General features: G+C 44.6%; 1 protein-coding gene across 1 annotated transcript in view; it reads left to right on the top strand.

Moving 5' to 3' along the window:
* The first annotated feature begins 563 nt into the window (after positions 1–563).
* The window catches only part of gli3 (GLI family zinc finger 3), a 96,843-nt gene continuing 86,840 nt past the window's right edge, over positions 564–10,566 (top strand). Inside the window, exon 1 of the mRNA XM_005449015.4 lies at positions 564–1,005. The gene's annotated coding sequence lies outside the window, so the exon portion shown is untranslated. The remainder of the gene's footprint in view (positions 1,006–10,566) is intronic.

Raw genomic sequence — 10,566 nt, 5'->3', positions numbered from 1 at the left:
AACTCCCACCTCTTCATTGATTGAAACTGCACCCTAAAGACCTCTCTTACCACATAATTTCCCTGTATATTGATTATGTATATTGATTACACCTAACCCTACAGGAGGGCTTCCCTCTGCTGAAGCATTAGTAGGTATGACTCTGAAGGCTGAGCCCAGGAGGCTGTTTTAGCCCTCATAAATCTGCAGTTAAATGTATGTATGAGTTTCTACATAACAAAGTGGGTGTTTTCAACTGAGATCTATGAGATTATTTCAGTTTCTTTTAGTTAAAACTTGGATCCATTTAACTCTTGGTCCCTAAAATGCAGTCATTCATGCTTAACCTGGACCTGTTTTCCTCTTCTTCGTGGTGTAAGGACTCAAACTTGAGTTTTATTTTGTTCTTTCTCTCCTCTAGGTTTATTTCTACTACAGAAATAGTACTACTGAGGAACAAGTCTTTAAAATGCTTACTAAGGAAGAAAGAAAGAAAGGGGTAGCCTGCACAAAATAAAAAAGGAGTAGGCAGTGAGTAAAGGAGGGAGCAATCCGAAGGGAGGAGTCAAGCGAGGGAAGGAGCAGCTGGAGTCCCACACTTCGCCCTCACTCTCTCTCTCTCTCTCCCTCTTCCCGAAAAAAACCGCTCTAAATGTAATAACAACTCTCCATGCGCTTCTCTGACGCTTATGTTGTTTTTACGCACATCTGCGGTCTGCTATCGGCAGATATTATCGGCAGGCTGATGGTGTTAGTCCGGCGGTGGTTGAACACAGCAAACTGTGAGAAGGAGGAGAAAGACAGACAAGAGGAAAAAGTCTGGCAGCGCCGTTTTGGAGTTGGAGTTGCAGCGTAAAAAAAAGAAAGAAAGAAAAAAAAACTCCCAGGCAACTCCAGAGGCACATCTGCAAGTTAGGAAGAGGAGAAGAGGAAAGAAGACAAATCTATATATTATATTTTTTTTTTTTTGCCTGAGAAGATTTTTTTTTAAAGTCGAGAATTAGAGGGGAATTCACCCAGAGAGAAGTAAGTAATCTGCTGAAAGCTCGCGCACACCGCACACAAATACACTTTCTTTTTCTTTCTGAATATTGTTGCGCTCGTTTGTCTGCTTTTAAAGTTGAGAAAGCCACTCAGAGTTTGTGAAGCAGCGGAGGTTTCATATTTCAAAACGATGGAATTTCATACAAGTTCAGATGTAGACGTGAAGTGCACCAACTGCGAGAACAGTTTATGAAACTAGCGAAGAAAGCCTCGATCAGGGACTCCCCCCCCCTCCAAAAAAAGAAGAAAGAAAAAAATACAGCCGTAAAAGCGTAAATGCACCACTGTCTGTTTTACGCTTGGCCCGGCTGTGATTTAATCTCTGTGAAAGAAGCGTCGGTTGTTAGAAACCCCCGGATGGCAGACTTAACAAGTATCCACCGCAGACAGATGTGCATTTTCAAACCAGTTGCATAAACTTTCATATTAATGAACAACGTGTTTTTGTAAAGTTTAATAAGACAGAGAGAGAGGGGGAAAATCACTCTTAGAGTTTGGAAGTGAAACTTTATTGGACCTCAAATAAGCGCGCGCGGGGGTGTGGTGTATAGTGGCGTGGGATGAGACGGGGGGGGTTCATATATATGTGCATTTGTGATCATATTTCAGGATCTGTTATTGATTTGCTTTAACAAGTGAGAGACTCGGGGAAACACTTAGTGACGGCATACATGTTCAACTTTTTATTTCAATCCATCCAAAACCTGTGGCTGACCCTCCCCTTGACCTTTGACCTCCCCTTGCTTCACTATCGAGCACCGAGTCATTTATAGTTTTGTAAAATTTAATTAGCTGAAAACTTATAACTGGAAAAACTCCAAAAAAAAATTGACAATAAATTATAACATTAAAAAATTCCTCATGAAATTATTTTTAGTTATAAAAAAGGAGAAAATTAAAGTATTTGGATGATTTCATATAAATCTTAGTTTTCCGTGTCTGCATCTGCTAACCTGATGGAGTTAAAGAGGCTCTCCAGAGCTTCTGACAATTTGATTTGCGTTGGAAAATTTTTAAAATGATGTTCTTCCCCTCAAGAAAGAACATATTTAAGCGTACATCACAGTGTGTTTGAAGGCATGCGCATGTGCTCAGAGAAATTTAAGCCCATTACACTGAGGTCTGTGGCCCTGCGGGGGTCCATGGGGGAGGTTTTATGGGGGACCCAAGCAAAATTAAATATAGCATAAATCCTCTGTATTTTAGTTGATTAGAATTTATTAGTATTTAAAAGCTTGTGGATATACTTTAAATGCAAGGTGTCATTTAAAAAGTTACATCAATAATAATAATTATAGAAAGAAGAAGAAGAGTAGAAAGCTCTCACATGGGCTTGTGCAGATTTAAAAAAATGTGGGAACAGGGGAACAGAAGTCTGGTGTGTTCATTTTGGGGGTCCAGGACATGAAAACGTTTGGGAGCCCCCCGCCCTCGAGCGTCCACATGTGCAGATATTTGTTTGAAACTTTCCCTCCTGTTCCTCGCCAGCTGTTCCACATTTTATCTGCTTGTCTGCTCTCGGGTTTCATACAAACGACGAGGGTCCGAGGTGCTCAGCCATGCGGTGCAGCTCAAATCCTCCCTTTTTTTGTGAGTGTTGTGTGTGTGGGGGGGGTTTTTTTCTTTTGGCACATGGCAAATTATTAACGGAGGTTTGGCCGCCTTGAGACGGAGCAGCGAGCGAACGCACGCGAAATAAGATGTTTAACAGTTCACACAGATAAAAAAAAATAAATCTCCTTTCGGGTGTTTTTTATGAGGTTGCTCTCATCATTCATCTTGTCTGAGGATTTGGCTTTGAGCGGGGTTTTTGCAGGTCTTGGTAACATTTGTCCAATAAAATAAAATAGGCACTGTCACATAAACTGTCATTTAATATTTCCCCCATTCTATTTTATTAATAGTAACAAAATAACATTCGCAGGGCCTGAAGCTGGAAAATTTACCACTGCACTCAGTTAAAAAAATAAAAGCAGACAAGTCAGGCCTTAAAAGTCTGAAAATTTTAGGCCTAAGCTTTATTTTAAAATGACAACTTGAAGACAATTTATAATTACATTTTTTTTGCATACATTTATGCATTTTTATGGCCTGTGACTTCTTAATTAAGCGTTTTGAGACGATGCCTGTAATTAAAAATATTACACTGATAAAAAATATAGTTGCCTGTATATCATCATAGGAGGCCCTTGTCATTTTATTTTCAGAGTATAAGACATCACATTTAAATTTGGCGATTAATCAACAATTCAGTGCTGATAGATCAAAATATGTAACATTTTTAAATGGTTAAATCAAGTCAAAAATAATGGCTTCAATTTCTATAGTTACACAATAATCTAATGTATGTAATATATATTTTCCAAATATCTAATAAATAATAAATAATACGCAAGGAAGTCCATGTTGTGAAAAATTGTAAATGATAAATCTGCACACTGTCTGTGTGTATATCTAATTTTGCTGTTGCTGCTTTTGCACGATACTATCTGAAAGTGGTGCACCTTTTCCAAATAAAGGACTTTGTCTCATTACAATGCAGCAGCAAGGATGAATGCAGCACTGTTTAAGATGCTAATCTTCTGGAATGAGATGCACAACTTAGAGCCATTCGCTTACTGTAGCCAGGAAAGATGTATCGTTGCCGCTCTGTGCTCCATAACTCCACGCGCGAGGAAAAGGCGGATAACGTTTCCCTCTGCAGGAATCGGTCCGTCAGATATCAGCGGCGGCAGCATCAGCGTGCCGCTTTATCTCAACTTTAAGCATTTCTCTTTTATGCATGGGGACGTTGGCCCAGGACACCTGTGACCTGGTGACCTGGCAGAATAGGAGATGTCATGTTAATGCAGGGAGATGACGTGCTATTAGCTTTTGAGGTATGGCCTGCTCCTCTTTGTAAGGGCCTTACATTCACAGTTACAGGCAGTTTGTGTCCTCAGGCCTTTTTCACCCTGTTGGAAGTATACCTGTTATCAGGTTTGTATGCAAGAAGCCCTAATGAGCTGTTTTGTTGTGCTAATGCCACAACCTGAAGCACTCAAAGAGGTGGCAAATGTTTTGTTAAAACGAGGGTAATGTGAGGGAAGTTGATTATCCGTTAGATAATGAGCACAGATGTGAAGGTTTTGTGTAATCGTGCTCGCTTTGTGGGTTTTCCTGCAGGTTGCTGTTGGTTTGGTGATTTTTTCTCCCTCGCTTTTTTGTACTTTTCCTAAAATTTCCTGTTTCCTGAGAGGATAAAATTGACAATTCTAAGTTTCATTCTATGTAATAATAAAAATCACCTGACCAGGGAAAGTTGGAGGGATTTCTTGTAGCCTACATTGTGATTAGCTGTTGCTTTCCTTGCATACGGCTGGCGTAGTTGAATAGATGGCCCCCAAAAGAAATCTCTTACTCTCTTACTTTGATGATTTGGTACTTTGATATGTTGACATCAAATGAAACAGACACAGTGGGGAAAGAAAGAGGACAAGTCAGACAGAGGTAGTGATTGAGGGAAAAAAAGGCTGTTCATGAGAGCGGGTGGAAATGTGTGTGTGTGTGTGTGTGTGTAAGTGCAGTTTGTGAGGCACGGAGGAGTGCTCTGAAAACTTGGGCTGAGACAGCAAACCTGAGGAGCGTCAAAATGTCTGGATGCATTTGCGTATGAGCATAGACAAGAAGGGGTCTTCGGGTGTGCGAGGGCTTCTCCTTGGCCTCCTAATCCCCAGGCCCAGCCATCCCTTCAGGGCATGCCTCAGATCTGGCTCTCTGGCTCTGTGCGTGGACGACCCAGCTCCGCCAGCAGATTTAATATGCTATGTGTTCCTGCTCCCCCGGCTCCCCTCCACCTCAACCATCATTGTCCCAGAGCGGGACCCTCACTCGCTGTTTCAAGGAGCCTGCTAAAGGCACCTTTCAAGCCAAGGGGTGATGTCTTTGGATAAGTCGTATGGCGGGGAAGGAAAAATAGTGATGAAGGCGATATGAGACTCGAGATGGGAAAAATGTAATTTCACATATGTATATGAGTCGCATTCAGGGATTGTAATTCACTTGGGTCTTTGGTAGCCAGCAAAAACAGTCCTACTCTGAGTGCACATGCATTCTCGTGCTCATTCACACTCTTATTTCTCTTTCTCGCTCTCTCATTCATACAGTTTTTTTTGTTTTTGTGTGTGTACTGTTCTCCTTCTTACTGTCCTTTTTTGTCTTTTAACTGCATGAAAAATAAAAAGGAAAAAAAGTTGGAAAAGTTTTTTTTGCTATAGCTTTCGTCCTTTGGAAACTCCATTTGGACCTGACAATTTGCCTCCCAGAGTGAGGTGAAGAAAACGGCAATAAAAAAAAATGGTGGGGGTGGGAAAACATTCACATAAATTTGAATCAAGTGGTTCGGATTTACGGTAGATGAAGCTGTGTTTGACAGCTCAACATAAGGCCTGCTGTAGGAGACGGTAAATTTTATTGCGGCAGAAACGCAGGCTTGTGTGCGAGGATCCAGTGGTGTGCCAGCTCGTGACTGGTATTTTCTTTTCTCACACACTTTGGAAGAGAAGCGGGACAGGTCACGCCTGCGCGTGACTGCCGCTCATCTCCTCCTCTGTTTGCTGTAGCTGCTGTAAAAATGTCTTTAAGTCCGCCGCGTGAAGTGTAGCAGCGAGAGGTGAAGTGCTTTTAGTCCGGGGGCCCATTTGTTTGTGTGTAAAGTTTGTGCGCCTAAAGAGACAGTTTCCTGGGGCTCTGGGGTGGTGGCGGGTTTGGTGGGGGCTCTTTCTTAGTGCAGATGTGGCATTGTGTCAGCTTTGATGGGAGCCGGTTGTGGCATCCGTGAGGGGGTCTGTGCTTTCTTGTCAAGGGTGGCGATTGGGAGACAGATGAACTGGCCGCTTGCTGTGAACAATGATCCGTCACGTACCGCTGCTTCTTGATGTGTGGGGCTAGGCTGCACCGAGGCATCAGTTTGGGCACTAATTTTTTTTTTCTCTGCCATAACTGTTTAAACTGAGCACTGTATAGTGCATTTTGTTGCACAAAACACCTGCCCTCACAGCAGTAATTAAGTTATGTGTTGTCATGCAACGATGCTCGCCCTGTGTGTTTGCAGCCCCGTGCTGCTTGTAGTTGTCTTTCAGTGGGAGTTATCGCCGAGCCTTGGTGAGTCCCCGAGTGGAGGTCAAGGGGGTGTCTGTTGTTTGGATGTCACATGTAAATCCCAAGGTTAATACCTGAAAGAAGCGCAGGCCCAGACATTCTCTTTGCTCTCCAAACATGTTTTAGATGAGTACCTCTTTACCCGCTCTGCCCCCTTCGTTTCCGTCTGCCGTAGACTTGGGGCAACTTGGAAAAGGAGGGGCGTGGGGGGCGGGTATCCCGAATAAACCCCTTTAGTGTGTTCTTTTCAGTAATGAATGCTAACAGACTCTGGCTCTAATAATGCCTCATCTTGGAAAAACAAAAGGGGAACTCTACTATCTGAGCAAATTTCTACCCGAACCTGAAAGAGCCCTCCTTTGACAGCGCAGCATTTGAAGACTAATCGTTTTTTCTCATGCAAAGCACGCTGTTTTAAGAGCCCGGGCCACGGAAAGAGAGGGGGCTGTGTTTTAACAATACTCCGCAGGGAGTGAGGAACAGGGTTCGGGGAGGGGAGGTAGGGTTGTAGAGAAGAGGGGTGGGGGGGATTCCTCTCTCCTTTGCTCCTCAGACAAAGCCCGGTTCCTTTCAGTTTTGCATGGGGGGTAGGGTGCGTGGAGAAGAGGAGGGAGCATCCAAGAGTTTGAGTTCCTTGAAAGAGATGGACTTGAGCCGTTTTTAATGACAGTTTGTCACCGTGGCCTCTCTACTTTCCAGGGAATTTGTTGGGCTGGCCGTGCAGTGACAGGCCTGGAAAGAAGCAGGCCTGAGAAAATTTATCGAGAAACAGAAATATTAACGTGTACATGGGGCCCTAAAACGGCTTTGGCTATTCCTGCCAGACTGGTGTTTTTATTAAGAGGGGTCGACATGCTTTGGAAATATATCTTATTCATGAAGAAAGCCAGGTTAGACTTCTCAAAGAATTCATTATGTTCCCCCAGATGCGGCTTTGCGGGTTGCAGCCGTCCCTTGGAGGACGTGGAGCGTGGCGCGCAACATTGTAAAAGCTCCCTCAGTGGGCATGGGAGTGCGAAGGGTTCCATTTGTCAAAGGTGCAAGAGTCTTTTTCCCCTCCTCAACACTTTCCCGGCTCAGTCTCAAACTCATTGTCTGAGCAAAGGCAGGACATTAGTCACTGCAACGCCACGGGAGCCTGCGGGGGCTAAGGACCAGCGCTCTGGAGCCCGAGTTGGACAGAGGGGAGGAGAGAGGGGAGAAGGAAGAATGGTGGGAGGGAAGGAGGGAGGGAACGAGTGAAAAAGGTGAAAGAAGGGCAAGAAAAGTGGAGGAAATGTGGGGTAGGTGGAAAGTGAGGAAGAGAGAACATGGGAGCGCAGAGTATGTGTGTGGGAGAGGGAGAAAGACCGTGGGGGGGTTAGAGGGAGTGGAGTCTGTAGCTCTACCTCAGGGCTCAGTATGTAAGCCCCTGTCTACCCCCCAAAGCTGCTTTCACAAAGAGATTTACAAGACAGGTCTCCGGTGTGCTTTGCTGCCCTGCATTATGAGTGAGTGTGAGTGTGTAAATGTGTGTGTGTGTGTGTGACTTGGAAAAATGGGCCTTTCTGTTTTTCTATTCCCTGACTTATTTTCTTCTTTGCATCATCTATGCAAAAAAGATTTGGTCAAATTTACCAATCCAGACAGGTCAGACTCTCAACAGCCCCAGTGGAGCGGTGTGAATAACCTATTCCCCCTGGTGGCAGTGTGTGTGTGTGTGTGTCTGTGGGTGTGTGTGCATTCACGTGTGAATGTATTTCACAGATTCACACATACAAGGGATCCTGTTAGCTTTTGGAATTATTTATAAAGCCTGGCTTTTGTGTGGCGCCCTAAGTCCCTGTCTCCTCCCATTACTGCCTATGACTCTACCTGGGCATCCTTCAGCCCCCAAATGCTCCCTCAGCCACCCTCCCAGCCGAAGGAACCGAGTTTGGTGTTAAAGCTAAACCCTTTATCTGCTGCTGCTACTTTTCTTTATGTGCAATCGCTGAGCATTTTCATCCTCTGTAAAAATCAAAAAAGTTTTCTTATTCAGAAAGTCATAATGTGCAGAGACAAACACAAGTCGTGCACTTCAGAGAGACACACAGAGTTACCCAGAACCATCCCATATGGCCCTGATTACCCTGTAATCCAGGAAAGTTTTTTCCCCACCCCTTTTTTCTTGCACACACGGAGCGAGGGGGTGAAGGGTTTTTTTATTTAGCGTGTTTTTTGAGATGCTTTATGTTAATGCTTGTCTTTTATTGAAACAAGCTGGAATGTGATTATAGTCCTGCTTGGTACATATGAGCAGCGAACTGCTCTAGTTTCTCCATCTCCCTCTGGCATAGAGATCAATGCAAACCAGCTAACACAGGGTAATAAGCCATTAGTACACACATTGTTGCAGAGATTTACATACATCGACCGGTGAAGTGATAAACTAGGTTCCGTGTCCTAGAGGTAAGAATTATTGTGTGTGTGAGTGATTAGCTGAATGAACGCTGGGTTAGAGTAGGTGTGTGTGTGTGTGTGCGCGGGCACACGTGTGTGTGTGTGTGAAGCATTGCTGGGTGATCTCCTCCTTGCGACTGCCAGTCCTGTGTGATAGGTGCCAGATTGCGTAGCTGGGAGCCAGGTTGTCTCTGCTTGTCAGGAGTGCAAGGTGGAGGAGGGGAGATGTGAGGATGATTACAGTACACTGTTCCTCTGATCTGATTCATCACTAACTGTCTCTCCTGCAAAGGGTGAACTTATTATCCCTGTCTCAACTTCCACGGTGGAGCCAGCTGCTCTCCATGCTTCCCAATTAACCCCAGGCGCCCGTCAAACGCTCCAATTAAGGCCTCCTCCTCCTCCTCCTCCTCGCAAATGTATTTGCCTGCGTTTGCCGGGCTGCTGGAGACGCTCGAACATGCGGCGGTGAGCGAGCCGAGCGTGTTTGTTTAGGAGCTGTCCTGAGAAATGGCGTTATAGCTCCCAGATTTATTTGAGGTGGGGTTGCTAACAGCTGAAACAAGTAAATACACCCAGATGTTTGGCTTCTTCACAATCAAGTCGGCAGGCCCGGGGGGAGGGGGGGGGGGGGGGCTGTCTGTCTAACGACAAGTCTTGTTCCTCGGTTTCTATGCTGGGATTTTCAGGGGGCCATTTTGTGCCTGCTCTCTTTGGAGTTTATGGGAAGTTTTATTTTCACGAACACTCGGCAGTACTGTTAGGTTTATGGCATCTCATCCCGGCGTCGTGCCGTGTGATATTGCCTTGGTATTTGAGTTGCGTGAGTCTTTCTCACTGGGCTGAGAGTTTCTTCCGAACTCGGTGTTTCAAAATCCTGTGTGTTTTTGATGCACGGGTTTCTGACGCACAGCAGTGTGCGTGCGCGCTTCCATGTGTAGGAGTGTTGCTGTAGGTGGTGGGATACAGGTTTGGCAGCACTAGCAAATCCTCGGAGACTGCCTGTGTGTGTGTGTGTGTTTGTGCGTGTGTGTGCATGTGTGGAGCCTATGAGCCAGTGCAGGGAGAGGTAGTGGTGGTGGTGGTGGTGGGGAATCTGTGGCTGATATGAAAGTGAAGGGAGAGAGTTGTCTCCCGACGCTGCCGTGGGGAGAGCCGTCAGGGAGCTAGAAGTCTTTGGGACTCCCTCTGAGCTTCAGCTGTCTTTGATCTCACACCTCCGCTGCGGTATACTCCACACTGCTCTATAGAACACCCTCACCTGCCGCCGATCCAGCAACACAGACTCACAGCTCGCATAGATGAGACTCTTAACTTGTATACTTGCACTTACTGCAACGCAGGGCTCAGTGCAACTGCACTTAAAAAACTGAGGTGGAAACTTTGCAAGCAGCAACTGTCAGAAAAATATATGACAATAGAGACTACACTGGTTATTTTTTTTTTTTTTTGGATGTATTAATTACTCGGGTAGTGTGTAAAGTTTGGGAAAGTTTTTAAAAATCAGGAGAACTCATATTGCTCATCCTGTCTGATAAGGAGTCTGAAATGCAAACTTTTAAGGATCTAGACTCACAGATTTAGCACGCTTGGGTATTTTTTTAATAAGATATTGTCAACTATGGTGTAATCAGTAATGACAAAGGTAGCGTGATTAAGAGTCCTGCTCGTTTAAGCCTGCACATGTGAGTGCATTCCCTCCTCTCTTTTTTCCTGTCTATTACTGACATGTTGAATTAAGGTTGAAGTGCTGACCCTTTTTTAAGGTATTTTTTAATGACTTGTGATGGATAAATGCAAAACAAACAAGCAAACAAACAAAAAAAGCCTAATAATTTTCTCCATCTGTGGAATATGTGACTCAGTGCTACCCTTTTGGATCACTTCCCATCTACACAGGAAGTCTAGCATTAAAGCAGTGCTCCTCCTTTTCTCCATGCATTCCTTTGACTGACTGTGGCACATTTCTGGACAGCCTCATTC

Source organism: Oreochromis niloticus, linkage group LG9, assembly GCF_001858045.2.
Source record: "Oreochromis niloticus isolate F11D_XX linkage group LG9, O_niloticus_UMD_NMBU, whole genome shotgun sequence".
Lineage (NCBI taxonomy): Eukaryota > Metazoa > Chordata > Actinopteri > Cichliformes > Cichlidae > Oreochromis > Oreochromis niloticus.
Note: the sequence above shows the minus strand (reverse complement) of the source record. Positions and strands in the feature narration are given on the sequence as shown.